The sequence below is a fragment of the Corvus cornix genome, chromosome 1 (assembly GCF_000738735.6).
Source record: "Corvus cornix cornix isolate S_Up_H32 chromosome 1, ASM73873v5, whole genome shotgun sequence".
Taxonomy (NCBI): domain Eukaryota; kingdom Metazoa; phylum Chordata; class Aves; order Passeriformes; family Corvidae; genus Corvus; species Corvus cornix.
In genome coordinates this window covers 29,446,590-29,462,180 of record NC_046332.1, presented here as the reverse complement: position 1 = coordinate 29,462,180, position 15,591 = coordinate 29,446,590, and the positions used below count along the sequence as shown (strand labels likewise).

Genomic DNA, 15,591 nt, shown 5'->3' with positions numbered 1-15,591 from the left:
ACTGAGACATTAGAAGGTAAAGTGACAAAATCTATATATCCATGTTTTCTTTATAACAAAGCACTTAGAAAATTTCCATTTAACTGACTCCCTTTTTTTTAAATGTACATGCTTCAGTTTATCAGCCCTAATTTGTGCAGCTACATCTGCTTGTGGAATCACGTCAAACTGAATTAATAAATGATTCCACTTACTGATAGTCTTCTGAGATAAGACACAACAGACCATGGGTCTGAGCAACACAGAACTAGGCAAGACAGGAGCTCTCCCTTCATCCTCACTTCAAAGCCAAAAGGAATAGTTCAGGTAAGACAAGTTCATTTGAATTCATTCATGTATCTGTGGTGAGGGGGTGGGAACTTCTTAAGCTGACATTGCCAACAAAGAAAACACGTAGGTAGGCCTAGAGGCAAAGGTAGGGATTGAATTTAAATCTCTTTCTACTTCAATATCTAGACCCAAGGATCTTTATTTCCTTGAGTGTTACACACATGCTTTAGCCTTTGGTGCAATGGTTTCCTAGTGACCTTTTCTTCCCCATTTCCCAGCTCATTTTTGTCTTGCTTCTTTGATATCCTGGACTAGATGAAGGAGTTGAAGAACTTGTGTGGTCACAGCAAAGAATAAGAACTAATTCAGACAGGTGAGAACACCTTCAAACTTGCTCTAGATCTGTAGAAGAGGAGGAGCAACACATGCTGAGCCTTCAAGAAGCTGCCAGGGTGCCATGCTGTTTCATCAGTCCTGCAAGCACAGTCTATATCAAAACCAAGCAGGAAGGCAGAAGACAACTTGCATGCTTGCAATGAAACAGCAAGATCAGGGCTACTCTCTACAAGGGAAAGCTAGCCAGAAGCTTGACCACAGCTCTGTCAGTAACCTCACAGACTGTGGTGCAGTCCCAATCCTTTTGGACACCAGATCCAGATCTACTACATTAGTAGCTATGTTTGCCTGCATTTAACATGCTGGTTCAGCAATTAGTCAAGACTCCAAATCTGTGATTCATACAATTTTTGGCCTCTTAAATGACATGCAGAAGTAGTGGTGCTCATTCTGAGGAAAACAAATAGAGCATCATTAAAGAGAAGCACCGCCCTCATCTCCTTCAGGTGCAGAATACAGCAGTAACGATGCAAAGAACCTGAATATAGCAAAGTTAGAGAGTCTAGATGGATGATCTCTTTCTGACAAAAAGAGGAGCATAGATTTTGATTTTCAACCTCCTTAATTTCTCCACAGCACTCAGCTCTGTTGCCATGTTATCATTTCATCTGAAATTGGTGGCTGGCACCAAAGCCACAGATTTGCTAATACAGTTGACATCCTGTCAATCACACTGGAAAGCATCTGTTTCTAGATGCCTCAAAGCTGTTCTCAAAAGCTGCATGTAGCCCTTAGGTTTGCTGGCCAGATGCCATGGATTCAGGTACACAGAATCACAGAATTAACTAGGTTGGAAAAGACCTTTGAGATTGTCAAGTTTGACCTGTGACCTAACACCACCTTATCAACTAGACCGTGGCACTAAGTGCCACATCCAGTATTTTTTAAACACCTCCAGGGACAGTGACCCCACCACCTCCCTGAGCAGCCCATTCCAATGCTGAACTACTCACTCTGTGAAGAATTTTTTTCTAAGGTCTAGCCTAAACTTCCCCTGGTGCAGCTTAAGACTGTGTCCTCTGGTCCTGTTGCTGGTTGCCTGGGAAAAGATGCTGATTAGGTGCAACTCCTTCTGTTCTTCACTGTATGGACAACATCAGAGTGCCCCCATGTTAGATTTGGTTGCATGTGGAAGACAGCTAGTTGAAGCTGAAACACAGGTCTAACTGAGATTACTTTCCTAAACTTACTGGCATAAATGAGAAGAGACCTGCAGAGAAATGCAGTTTCCTTGGTAGAAAGTGTATCTGCAGTATCAGCCACTCCAGTCCTCAGTTTCACAGTGATCCTCAAGCTCTTCCCTAAATGATCATGCTCATACAAAGCTCCCATATATGTTTTATTTTCTTCCCATGCACTTTTCACCTTCTTTCCAAGGTAGACACAAAATGATGACTTGATTTCACATATCTATTTTTTGCTTTGACTTGAACAATAGAAATCCCATATACCTGGGTATGAAGCCGCTTGTGCTTATGCAACAGGTAAAGAAGATAACATCATGCTGCTTCTTTCAGAGTAAACAACCAACCAACAATAACACCACCACCAAAACTGTCAAATGTGTCCTCATTGTCTGCTGACTTCCTGTGCCACTTGTCTTTCAGGAAGTGGTTGTTTATTTCCAAATAAGTTATGAGTTATTTAAAGATTGGCAACAATTCTGAAATGAAGATCCTTCAGTCCTCAGGTATAGCGGGATTTACTGCATTAGAGCTACAGCATCCAGGAGATGGATTCTTCTTGGAGTCTGGAACCAAAGAACCAAAAGAAGTTCTCTCCAGAGATCTCTTTATCTCCTGCTGCATTGCAAGACATATTTCCTTCATTGCTTGCTTTAAGGTAAACACAGCAATGTTTGTGTACTTCTGTACATAAATAAATGACAAACAGCTGGGAGGGAGAGAAACAAACATGCAGCAAATGACAGTTGTGTTGCTGGAAGCACTGCCACCAGGATGGTTCGAGTCTGTTGAACCAAGCAGTTCATAAAAATCCACTTAGGACACAATGGAAGGTATGAGAGAATATATTTGATGTGGACATCCCCTTGAATTGAGAAGTGTGACAGCAGCAGCAGTACCCGAGAAGGAAATGAGAATACACAGGGGACCTAGGAATGTGAAATAAGATCTTCCTTCTGCAAAAACATTTACGCTAAAGCCTTGATTTGCTCTTCATACACTGTAAAATACAGTTCCTCTCAGGAGGCCCATGTCCGTAGCTGCATTGGTCTACTGTAAGCATCTCTGCCCCACTTCTAGGTTGTTTCCCCACCATGTAACACTTCACTTAGTGGTCCATGCCAGAACGTTACCCAGCTGTGTTAAGACAACTCTTCTGCTGGGGACAGTGTTTAAAGTTGGCTTCATTAAGTTTTTGTTGCACTTCCACTGTCCCCCAGGGGAAGGCAGGTGGGGACTTTCTGTGTGATCTCAAAGGAATTCCCTTATGGCCCTGTCTCACACAGCACCACAGATAAGAATCCTTAAGGTTGGAAAAGACCTCCAAGAGTCCAGCCATTAACCCAGAACTGCCACATCCACCACTAAAACAATTTTCTAAGCACCATATATACTAATTTTTGGAATACTTCCAGGAATAGTAACTCCACCATTTTCCTGAGCAATCCGTTCCAATATTTGAACACCCTTTCAGTGAAGAAATATTTCCTAATGTCCGATCTAAACCTCACCTGGCACAGCTTGATGCTGTTTCCTCTCGTCCTATCACTTGTTACCTGGGAGAGGAGACCGACCCACACCTGTCTACAACTCCTGCTGCGACCGCAGAACGCTCAGAGGAGCACTCAGACATGCTTTCTCCCTATGCTAGAAGCCATAGCAACACACAGGCAGTCGTGGTGGGCTGCGGACCACCGAGCATCTGAGCCCGGGTTCGCCGTCTGCAGCAGCGGTCAGGGCTGCGCTCACGGCCGCCTGCGGGCACGGGCACCACCCCGCCGACCTGAGCCCGGAGGGGCCGTCCCGCCGCGGCTCCCTCGGGGCAGGGGGCAGCTGAGGGGGGACGGTCGGTGTCCCCCGCCCCGGCGCATCCCGCCAGCTCCGGGAGGGTGCGCCGGGGGATGCTCCTGGCGCCCACCCCAGGGGCTTCCGGAGGGTCCCGCGGGGGAAAAAGGGAGAGGGGCGGGCTCCAGGCACAGCTCTGCCTAAGGGGCTCCGGCGGGCGCAGGATGGAGCGGGTGGCGTGCGCTGGAGGAGGGGGCCGGCAACGCTGCCTTGCTCCATCCCTCCCTTCCCTCCTCCGCGGGGCTGGAGCCTCCCCTGGGCAGCGCCCCCAGCTCCTCCCCGCTCGGTAACGCCGGTCCGAGCCCCTCCTCCCGTTTCCGCTGGCAGGAGCTGGGGCCGTGTCCTGCCGTACCTCCGCCGCTCCCCCAGCTCTCGGCCCCATCCGGCCCGGCCCAGGGACGCGCGGGTGAGACCCGGCGCCGCGGGGGGCGAGGGGCGGCGGGGACCTGCGGGCGATTCCCGGCCCTGGGAGAGGGGACATGGCAGGAGCGGGGCGGCCCGGGGCGGGGGTGCCGGGGGCTGCCCGTCGCGGAGGTCGCGAGGGTCGCGGGATGCCGGCCCGGCCGCTGGAGATGCTGGGGAGCGGCGGGGTCCCGGCGGGGTCCCGGCGGGATGGGGGTGCGGGAGGGGTGCGGGTGTCTCGTAGGGGTGAGGAGTGTTTGCTGGAAACAATAACCCCCCACCCCCTCCGGTGCCTGTGTGATTTTTGCGGAAACAGGAAAGTTAGTTCAGAGGGATGAGACGAGCCCAGTGGCGTCTGCGTGCGCGGTCCTGCTCTCGGCCGGGGAACCCGCGGTGCCCATCCCGCACGGGAGCGGATGGCTTCGGCTAGGGACGGATTTGTCCCCGCCAGCGGGGAACACACCGCTGGGACAGCGCTGCTGGCAGGCGGGGGCTGCCTCTGCTGTGGCCTTGCGCACCCCCGAGGCTGCTGCGGTGTGAGGGGCTGGGAGCGCGCAGGACACGCGTGAGGGGAGGCTGCGCTCCGGCCGGGATGGGAGCGAGCCCGCGGTGGGCTGACAGCTCCGCTCGGCAGCGCCCGCCGAGGTGGTGCCAGCGGTTCCTGCCTTTCCCCTTCTTATGTAAAACTTGACTCCAGCGTGGCCTTTTCCTGTTAAAGCTTTCGGAAACTTTTCTTGCTGGATCTTGGATATCCGCCTGTCCCCGTGCTCCTGGTGGGAGGTGGGAGCTCTGTGAGGTCTGCCTCTAGGGAAGGCCTGTAGCTCCGGGGATTTCTGATGGGCAGGAGGGAGGAACTGTGATATGGGGATGCTGTGTTAAGAGAAAAACTAGGCTATGAGGATGAGCTGCATTTCTGTACTTAATCCTTTTATCAACTCTTTCATTCTATGCTTTTACTCTGTATAGTTCTGTGGTTTGAACCACAGGAATGGGGGCACCTGATTTTCCTACCTGACTGCGTTGAACTTACTTTAAGACTTGGGCATAAGTCACCTGGGATATGTCTGGGAAAAAGTTAAATATTCTCTAGAACAGCCATGAAAGTTAAATCACACAGTTTGTTTGGGCTGTTGGCCCATTCCTAGATGGGCCTAAACGTTTGCCTGTGGAAGCCAAAACTTAATATGTTCCTGTAGCAAAGTTCTTAGTAACAGGTGCCACCAATTGTTTTAATGGTTTGTTTGTTAAGCTGGTAGTGGACTCCTTTGTAGCCGGGTTGTATAATTTCAAAGGATAGCAGCCACTGAAGTGTGCATTCATATGAGTTGTGTTGGCATGGAATGTGGATTCAGAGTTAGCAATCAATAACTTTTAGAATGTCAAAAGATAAATTATCAATGCGATGTTGAGAACACCAAGGAAAAAGTTTTATGTCCTTTGCTTCCATTTTTCATTTTGCCTGAGCTCCAAGTGTGAAAACTGATGGAGCTAATATAGCTTCTGCCTCCAGATCTTTCCCTTTCATATTTTTAGACCTGTGATGATCATATTAAAAATCCTACAGGCAAAGCTTTTTGTATAATGGGGCTGTGAGACTTGTGGCAAACTTGGTTTTGGGTACATTCTTTAAGCCTAATTGTCATTAATAAAGCTGCATAAGAAGACCTCGGGGTCAGAACATAACAAATGCAACGTCATTTGCATTATTCGGGCAAAGCTCTGGGGTTAGAATGGCCCTGTTCATCTCTGTTGAGCAGGGTAGAGGGTTAACTGTGAATGTCAGTGTTATCTTAAGTTATTTTGGTTATTTTAACAGAAAGTAGCTATCAGAGATGCATATCCCACAGTCTTTGCTTTCTGTGCTATTTTAAGTTATTTTCTTCCAAAGCATGCCAAACCTCAGCCTGTCCATGAGGGTATTTCCATCACAACTGTATATTTTTAGTGTTTAACCCCTGTCTCCCCAAACACACAGACTAAAAAACTGCAATAGAAAAGTGAAACACAGGAAGAGCACAGATTAAAATAGAAAACCAACACTGAGGTAGCAGCACTGATTGGAGGAGTTACTTTCACATTTGTGTCACATGTGAAACTGGCAAGTTTGCACTAATCTGAGACTTTGTCTTGGTATTATTCTGAGAGAGCTGGTATGGAGCAGAAGTGTGTGCTTGTTTTAGAAGTAGTATGTTAATATTCCCGAGGTACTTGGGTTTTACAACTGAAAACTTGTCTCAGTTTCTCCCTTTTGTCATGTTTCAGGGTTGTGCTGTTTGCAAGTGACTGATGCCCCGTTAGTTTCCTACATTGAATGTCACTAGATTTATTGATGCATGACAAAAAGAGATGAGAATGCTTTAAAGAAGCTGAGCTCGAGCCAGTGTTGTGCCCTGGAAATGAAGGCAGCTGACAATACTCAGGGCTGTTTTAATAAGACTGCAGCCAATACCCAAGGAAGTGATTTTCTCAGGTCAGGATCTGCATCAACAGGGTCCAGGACCAGGATTCACACACATGGCTGGAGGCAGGCACAGCTATGACATAGGTGGGGCAGGCACTGAAGGCCTCAGCCAGAGCTAAAATGGGGTCCCTGGTGCCTTAAGCAGAGAGTGAGGATGGATGTGAGGCTAAGAGAGCATTTAAAAGCTGTTCAGTGCTCTCAGAGCCCTGGTACAGCATGAGGATCATATGCTGAGGGAACTAGGCTTGTTCAGCCTGGAGAAAACTTTGATGGGACCTGTAGAGACCTTCTGGTACTTTAGAGGAGGTTCTCCAGAAGACAGAGCTTCTACAGTTTGGTATGTGGTGGCTGCATGAGGATCAGCAAAGGAAAGTTGAAATGAGGTTCAAGATCGATGTCATTTCTTGCAATGAGGACAATCAGATGTTGGAACATGTTACTCAGAGGGGTTGTGCAATGTCTGTCCTCACAGGTTTCCAAGGCCAAAGCAGATAAAGTCCTGTTGGGACCTCCTAGCTGGCCCTGTGTAAGGTAGAGCATGATGGAACACCCCCAGGCCTGCTCCAACATGAATTCTCTGATCCTGAGATCAGGCAGCCATTTGGTCTGAGAAGGAAGGAGGTGTGTAAAACTATGACAATACTTGTAAATACCCCAGATGAAGAAATGAAGGAAGGTTTTAAGATGCTGATGTGTTGCTAAGATGCTGAATGAAATTAAATTAAACACTTTCCTCACTATGCTAGGAGCTTATGCTGGAAAGGTGTGTATGTGGGTAGTGGAATACTTTGTATTTGTAGACTTGTTTTCCTTTAGTGATTGTCAAAGTAAAAAGTGCCTTTTTAGTGTAACATCACTTAAAGATGTGTTCTGGAATAGAACAAACCATGTTCTTTCAAATTTCATGCAGGAAGTGTAATGACAGTAAAGCATGGTGCTGAGCTTGAGGAAAGACAGTGTATGACCAGGGAATAGCTCTTTATCTAGATAGAGAGCTGCCTTCTTTGACTCTCTAGAAAATAGAATAAACTTTCCAGGACCAGCAGATCATCTCCCCATTTGTGCTGTGGTTGTTAACAGACCTTAGGATTGAGGTCGTGGTGAGGCCACCTTAGCAATACCCAGAGAATGTGAGTGGATCAGAAATAAATATTTGTCTTTTCCTCTCTACATGGCAGTGAAATTGTGGAAAAGTAGGGATGTGCTGAGGAAGTGCCATCTCTTCACTCAGTGTGATGATGTTAGAATTTAATTTTGAGGAGAAGTACTCATTGGGAAGATACAAACCTTTGTGTATTTTACTGAGGTGTAACAAGATGCTCTATTGGAGACTAAAGAGGTATCACTAGTGCGCTCTGCACTTCCTCTTCATCTCTCTTGATCTCCTAAAACTGACTTCCAGAGGCTGTTTCTGCAGCTCCTTTTAGCCTCCCTCCTGTGAAACATGCATTGCTGAATGTCAGTGCTGTGTTTCCTAGGAAAAACCCCATCAAATATGTCTTGTGGGTCACTTTCTGTGGTTCAGTGACATGTTTTCTGCAGTGTGTTTGTCATGAGGCAGGACGTTGTTCTCCAGTGAAAGATGCTGGATGCTTTCCTCATTGCACAGGTGTTCTGGGAAAGTGATGTGTCTCTGTGAGTTAAGTGTTAATACAGCTGGACAGCACTGTTGCTTAAATGTCTTTCAAGCCCTACCTCACCTTTCCGTCTGTTTTCTGATGATATTCCAAACACTTGCATTCATTGCTGTCAAAAAATAAACCTTGAGGGCTTGAGTTTGTAGAATGAGGCATGATCCTTGGGCAAAGCCCAGCTGCTGCAAGCTGTTACTGTCTGCAAGCCCAGTAAGAAAGGAGACATCTGACTGTGCTTCACATGGAAGAAAGAAGAGATAGGACATGTAGGATCCTGAGTAAGTAATGAGCTGTGTTTTGATGCCAGTGGGATGTATTGGTCTGTTAGACTGCCTGTTGAGGAGGGGTGAAAAAATTTTATTGTTGAACAGCTTTTAAAATCAAGAGTGTAAAACAGACAGGCATGTTGTAGGGATAGCTCCAGGCAGATGGGGCAGACTAAATCATAAACATATGCTCCAGTAAGCCTTTAAGTGGACAAAGGTATTAATTAAGCTTAGCATTTCTTTACAGTGATGTGAATATGACATTGCATTACTACAATAACACTGAAGTAGTAACATAAGTTTAAAAGATTTGAAGTTTGTGTTGATCTTTGTTTCAAAAGGTAAAGCAGGAAAACTTATTAAAGTTGTTTTGAAAGCACTTTTCCCTTTTGCTGTCAGAGTTCTCCTTTGTAATGCAAACGCTGTCATGCTGTTCTAACGCCTGATATTTCTGGAGCTGCAAGTGACTAATAGCTGGGTGTTTATTTCCGTGATCCCTGTTGCAAGTGCAAAAGGGGAAACAAACTGCATTAACTAGTGAAAAGCTGATGATATTTTTGAGGCCAGGTCACTGTATGTCTCTAGAATCAGCTGAACTGTGTTAACTGGGCTTTAGTTTCTGCTCTGATATTGCTCAAGTAGAGCTGCCTTTGTCCTGGGCCATCCTCACGGGTTTACAAGTCTTGGACTGGTCTGTGTAAGCTCATAGTGACGGTATGATGGAATTTATCAGCCTCACGCAGGCGTAGGACCACAGGGGCTGCATTATCCGTGTGTGGCATGTCTGGGCAGGAGGCAGGGATAGACTGGAGAAGGAGCTTGGGGGGAATGGGTGGGAAGGCAGGAGCCTAGAGAAGGCACTAGGCTAAGGGAGAGGAAGTGTGCAGCCCTCCCCTGGGAGGAAGGGCTGAAAAGGAAGGATGAGGTGGTACACTGAACAGAGAGCTGAAATGTCACACCCTGTCAGCAGGTTTGAAGGCGACTTAGATCAAAATTTTGAGACTCTGTGCTAGGGATCAATGCAAATCCTAGAGAGCAGAGGGTTCTGTGAACTCTCCTATATTTGGTGTCCTTTAATTTCAGTCTTAATTAAATTCACTTGGCCTGAAGGATTGAGGGAGGCAAAGCCTGAAGTTGAAAGAATCCTGGGTTTAGGACACTGGTGGGAAGAACCCAAGTGAGTTGTCTTGTGCAATTGGGTAGTCAGTGCTGTCTCCTCAAGTATCTTATGGCAGTGTGCTGACAATCACATTTATGGTGATTGCAGCTGTACTCCAAACTCTTGTTGAGCTCTGGCAAGGAGACTTTCGATTTTCATTTGCACATTTCTAAAGGTTAAATAACTCAAGAATGCTTTTGAAAGCATACTTTCCTTTCTGTTTCTCTAGTGCTGTTTTTTATCCACAACTCTGCATACAGTTCGGTGTAAGGTGGTTCTGCCCAGGATGTTCATCCAGCTTTATTTTAAACAGTTCCTTGATTTTGTAAATATATACTTATCCCAAAATCAGATTTGCATTCCATTTTAAGACTGCAGCCATATGTGAATGAAGGTTGTTACCTGACTTTGTTTGAAGAAAGTGCAGCTGAAGTTGTGAAGGATTGAAAGCAATGTTCTGAGAATGTCTAGTATGTTGTTTCCACTGGAGGACAGTCTGCACTGTATTGTTTATATGCATTTATATACATGTGGACAAAATACCATTAGGGGAATGGGATAATGGTTCTGGCAACAGAGACCTGTACAAACATGCAGATGGAAGCATGTCTCCTTGTAAAATAAAAACCTAAATGGCTGGCCTAAAAGCTTGTTAAGGAAACCTTCCAAATATAAATTAAGTGTTTTTCTTTCATACATCAGAGCATTTGGATCTCTCCAGTGCTGCTGTGCTGTCTCACTGAGGTTTGCCAAGTAGCAGTGGCTCTGAGTGTTAGAAAAGCTCTTGCTGGTCTATGTTCCCAGAAGTGGAGAAAGCAGCAGAACTGGCAAGACTTCGCATTCATAGCACCTGGGACACTGTGGACAGCAGCAGAGACATCTATAGGGAGGATATAAATTGCATAGATGCCTAATGCTGAGCTATTTGGTGCCATCAAAGATGAAGAGCAAGGGGGAAGAACTGCAACTCTGGGAAAATTCTCAATATATTCCCCTCACACCTACTCAGGATGAAAGATCAGCTAAATCCTACACACTGAAACTTCCCCTGTTTCATGTGGGAAGACCCAGGACAGTATTTCAGGTGAATATGGTCATAGATTAGGATATGAAGGCCATGGTGAAAGTAATTGCTAGAACCAGTGATCCGTAGAGGGATTTGACTATCTGTAGAGGAAGAGACTTCATTGATGTGTTTGACTTTTTGGATGTGTTCTCTATTCTCATTATATAGAAGGCAAAGTGAAAAGGATGTGAAGCAGAGAAGGGATCTTCTAAGGAGAACCAGGAGGAGGAAATGAGAACAGACAGAGTCTTAATTTCACACAGTAATGTAAATTTATCTGGATGGCTTTCAGTTTTCCAAGTTCCATGTTGTCACACCATTTTCCTGGTGAATGGTCACCGCAAAGTACCTCCTGAGACTTATACAAGAAACTCTCTTCAATCTGTCTTTTGTAAAATAATTTCTTAAGTCATCTTTCTTAAAGCAGTCTGTTTTCCTTGAAAAATCCACCTTCAGTTTCCTGCTCTCTAGGGACACCCAAGCAATCTCTATTGCATCTTGCTTTCTTTTATGAAAACAAAAAGTCCTGCTTGTGTTTCATTATATCTTGGTTTTCACAGCTGTTTAGTCTCTATCTTCAATTCTTCCTTCTTATTCTGTTCTCAATCAGTTCCTCTCTGAAGAGCTGAGGAAGTTCGTTCTATGGTAAGAACAGAACAGTTTTGCTGTCTTTAGTCCATTTCTTCCTTGTTGTTTCTACATTAAACCACAGAAAGGAAACAAAACTGGTCCAAGTCATTTAGATATGCAGCTGGTTTTTTTTTTTGAACTGCTTTTTAAAGAGCTCTTTAAAGAGAAATGTTGCTTCATTTAGGAATCCCCATATTTCTCTCTGTTTTAGGAAGTACTGTTTAGTTCCTCTGTTTTTAAAATTTGAAAGTAATTTGTCAAAATCTTCTTAAGGCCCTTGTTTGTTTTGAAGGTGCTAAGTCATCCCCCTCCTTTACTTTTAAAAGATACTGAGAGGTGATGTTCATTGCTCCATGCTCTTCTTAAGTCTTAGGTAGAAGATCACTACCAGACTATTTCTGCTTGTATCACTAGACAGCCCAGTTGCTGTTTCAAAGATCTGTAAGTGGTTAGAGCTGTAGGTTTAAATTTTATTAATAAAATGTACTCATACTTGAGGTACAAAATATCCCCATGGCAAACTCAAAACTGTCAAGGACAACCAAAGTAGGTACTTACCTGGTGATGACATTGGTCCAAGGCAGTCATTTACAAAAGCAAACAGACTTTGCTTGCCCTTGGGACATGGTTTGAGGAACTGAAAGACAAGCATGCTTTAGTTCAGAGGACAAGGTGTGGTGATGCACCTAACAGTTACCAGGAGATAAGTGCCTACCAGTCACTGAGCTTTCTAGAAGAGAAAAGATCAGCATTTTCTTCTAGGTTTTGTTAGCCCTCATGTTATAGGACTTCTGCTTTGGAAGGCAGACTTGTCTCCTTATTTTCTTCTGCTGTCGACTGTGGATTGAATAGGTTGTCTGGCTGCTGAGTACAGTTCCTTACTCTTGTAGAAAACATAGTGAAAGATTCAAGTTTCTGAAGGATTTGCAGAGTGGCTGTTCCTTGTATCATAGTTTTTTGCAACAATCTTGTACCTATCCAAGCCCAATAGTGAATCTGTGGGGGTATGAACTGAGCTCTTCAGTTGCATCTGCCCATGAATTTTCATGTCACCAGTTCTGGTCTGTCAGAAGAGTCTTGTTTCCTTGAGTTTATTATTAATGTTTACCTTGGCCAACAACAAGACCTCTTTGACAGTTTTCTTGCAAGCATTTCATTTTCCTTTCTTAATTTTACTGTGTAGAGCTGGCTTTTGTCAAGCCAGTCAGTGTACCTTGGACATGGCTAGGACTGCTACCTGTTTTGCAGGATTACATGACTTCAAGTGCTCCTCTCAGGCCATTTCTGCCTTTGTTACAGATCATGCTGTGTTCATAACTGGCTTACATCAGTGGTGGAGAAAGTTCATCTATAAGCATAGCTGACAGCATACTGCGTGTGACAGCAGTTTGATTAACTAGCCAACATCTACCCAATGGAGCTGTGGGAAGCTTGGATTGTTTAATTCTTGATTATTTTTTAAGATTATATATTTATTTTATTATTTATTAGTTATTGCTTAGGCACTCTTGACTTCAATATGAGTAGTTCAGTGGCTGAAATTGTTGTTACCTGTGTCACTGGGGAGTTAGATTTGGTGGATGCCTGCAAGTCCTTGCCATGGAGTCTGATATCAGTTATGAGTTCATATAGCATTAGTCCACTTTAACAAAGATATATAGAACTGATGTGTATCATCTGTTGAAGTGTCCATGTGCTGAAGCAGGTTAAGTAAACAGACCGTGTGAAATCAGCAGCAATGTTTTGGTGTCTTACTTGATACAGTGAATCAGGTGAAGGGAAAACATTAATTTAAAAATCAACAACAACAATGCAATAATGGAAACATTTCCATGACCAAGTTTGGTGAATAATCACAATTTTTTCAGTAATTAGTCTGTACTTTTTTTGTTTGCAGTTGCAATAATATTGATGGGCTTTTAAACAGTGGAGATGACACTGTTCCATGTCTTTCCTCTATATGGTTGAAGGAAATCCTAGTCTCACTTTGGTCAGTTTTCTATTTTTGTAGTACCCTTCTGACATTGGGGTGGTGCTGTTACAGGCCTGAAATCTCCAGTATAAATTGGAGAAGGTAGGGTGCTTTCTGTTGCGTGGTTTTGTGTGAGTTTCACTTCAGCAGTGTTTTGTTGTACTAGAAGCAAAGGTGACACCAGTCAGAAAGCAAGGCTACTGGAGGAGAGTTCATCAGGAAGGGTCTTGCTTAATTTCTAGTTTGGCTGCTACAAGCAGGTCATCAGGAGTCGTGGTGATAATGGGGGACCTGAATGCCAAGGGGTAGAAGCACTGGATTTTTCTGACTAGCACTTTTGATTTAATAGACACACAGCTTTTGCTTTTCCCTGTGATCTCTGTTTTCCCTTTAGTTTTTGTAAGTCTGTTTTAATATTTGTGTATTGCCATTATTTAAACTTGAGTCCAGATCAAATCAGTATATTATGCCCCAGAGACCAGTGTTAAGATTTACTCCTTTTGTTCAGAAGCAGATAGAATTTGATATACCTTTTCCTGTTTGTTTTTTTTTTAATGTCTCCTTTCTGTCATCCCAAGCTGATTACGTTTGTGGTGGGAAGTGGGTCTAAAAGGCAAAAAACTTCATTTTCTTCTTCTTCTTTCCAGGTTTGGTCTGCAACTTTTTCCTTGGTGTACATCCAATTACCTCAGTAAGTAAGATCTCTGAAGTATTCTTGGAGTCATTCAGCATTATCTTTGATACTGCTCACATTGACATTACGGGGAGACGAGTTGGTCCAACACTCAGCCCTTATAAAACCTTCTTATAATCTGTTATTTTCTTGCCACAAATGCTGAGAGAGTCCAGAGTAACGTGCTTGTTGTTTGGGTTGTGTCCAAGTGCTGCCAGAAGTACTGAAGGAAATGTAACAGGGGAGGACAATACCCCTCTTCATTATATGCAAATATTCCTCTTCCTCTGTTTTCTTACCTGTCTGTGATATTTGTAGGGAAAGGAAGCAGGGAAGAGTGAAACAAGGTTCCTACTGATAGCACTTTCATTAGTCCATCTAAGTTTTATCCTTTTGTGCAGGGGTAATTCTATAAACAGGCTTAGAAAAATAGACTCATCTTGGAGGAACCCAGGGTTACCCTGGCATTAGGTGTCTTAGTACAGCTGCAGGCCCATTGCTTTGTGTTTTTACATTCCCTATGTTCTTCAGGGATTTAGCCTCAGCCAGGAGTGAGTGGAAGATGTGGCACTGTTTACCTTTCATTAAGTTTCTCACATAGTAGAAGCAGCTCCTTTAGGGAAAGCAAGGTGGTCCACCTTTCTGCTGAATGCCATGAGTTCTGCCAAAGGCTGCAAGGAGTGCAGCTTGGTAAATCCAAGCAGTGAGAGCAACAGTGAGATAATAGTCCACTCTTGTACTCAGCTTGCCAAGAACTGTTTCACACTTCTGTGCTGCTGTGTAAAACTTTTCATGACAGCTGCAGGCAAAGAACATTTACTGTTGTACGTTTTGGGATGAGTGATAGGAGATTATGGTCTATGAAGGGAAAGAATCATCTTGTAAGTGGGAAAAGCTAAGAACATGTTAGGTGAGGCTAAAAAAAGGAATGCTGGAGCTTTCCTTTACTCTTGTGTAAATCATCATTACAGGTGATGCCATGCAATGCAATGGCTCAGTCTTGGGGATACTGCAAAGATGCTGTTTATTTAAGAGAGAACTTGGAAATATCCTGAGAGAGTTTTCAATGTCAAGGCAATAGTTCTGTTGTCTAACTGCTGTGGAAAATTTCACTTGTAGGACTTGTGTGTTCCAAGAGAAAAATCAGTAACAGGAGGTATTAATAGGAGGTACACAACAAGGTTAAAATCTGCACATTTGATATTAGACATGGTTGTGGTTTAACTCCAGCCAACAGCCAAGCCCCACACAGCTGCTCACTCACTCCCCCACCAATGGGATTGGGGAGAGAATTGGAAAGGTGAAAGCTGGAAAACTCATGGGTTAAGTCACAAGCCCAAGCAAAGCAAGGAATTAATTCAGTGCTTCCCACAGGCAAGCAGGTGTTCAGCCATCTTCAGGAGAGCAGAGCCCATTACATGGAATGGTGACCTGGGAAGACAAAAGCCCTCCCTCTAATCTCCCTCCATTTCTCCTTCTTCCTTCACTTGATAAACTGAGCATGATGTTATATGATATGAAATATCCCTTTGGTCAGTTGGGGTCAGCTGTCTCAGCTGTGTCTCTTCCCAATACTCCCAGTTTCCTCGCCGTGGCAATATAAGAAGCAGAAAAGGCCTTGGCTCTGTGTAAG

The 15,591-nt window shown here is 44.4% G+C and overlaps 1 protein-coding gene across 3 annotated transcripts in view; it reads left to right on the top strand.

The window, feature by feature from the left end:
* The first annotated feature begins 3,996 nt into the window (after positions 1–3,996).
* TSPAN9 (tetraspanin 9) overlaps positions 3,997–15,591 on the top strand; it is a 171,216-nt gene continuing 159,621 nt past the window's right edge. The window contains exons 1-2 of one of the 3 annotated variants that reach the window (XM_039561217.1): positions 3,997–4,101; positions 13,933–13,976. The gene's annotated coding sequence lies outside the window, so the exon portion shown is untranslated. The remainder of the gene's footprint in view (positions 4,102–13,932; positions 13,977–15,591) is intronic. The other 2 variants (XM_039561199.1, XM_039561209.1) reach the window with 2 other exon arrangements.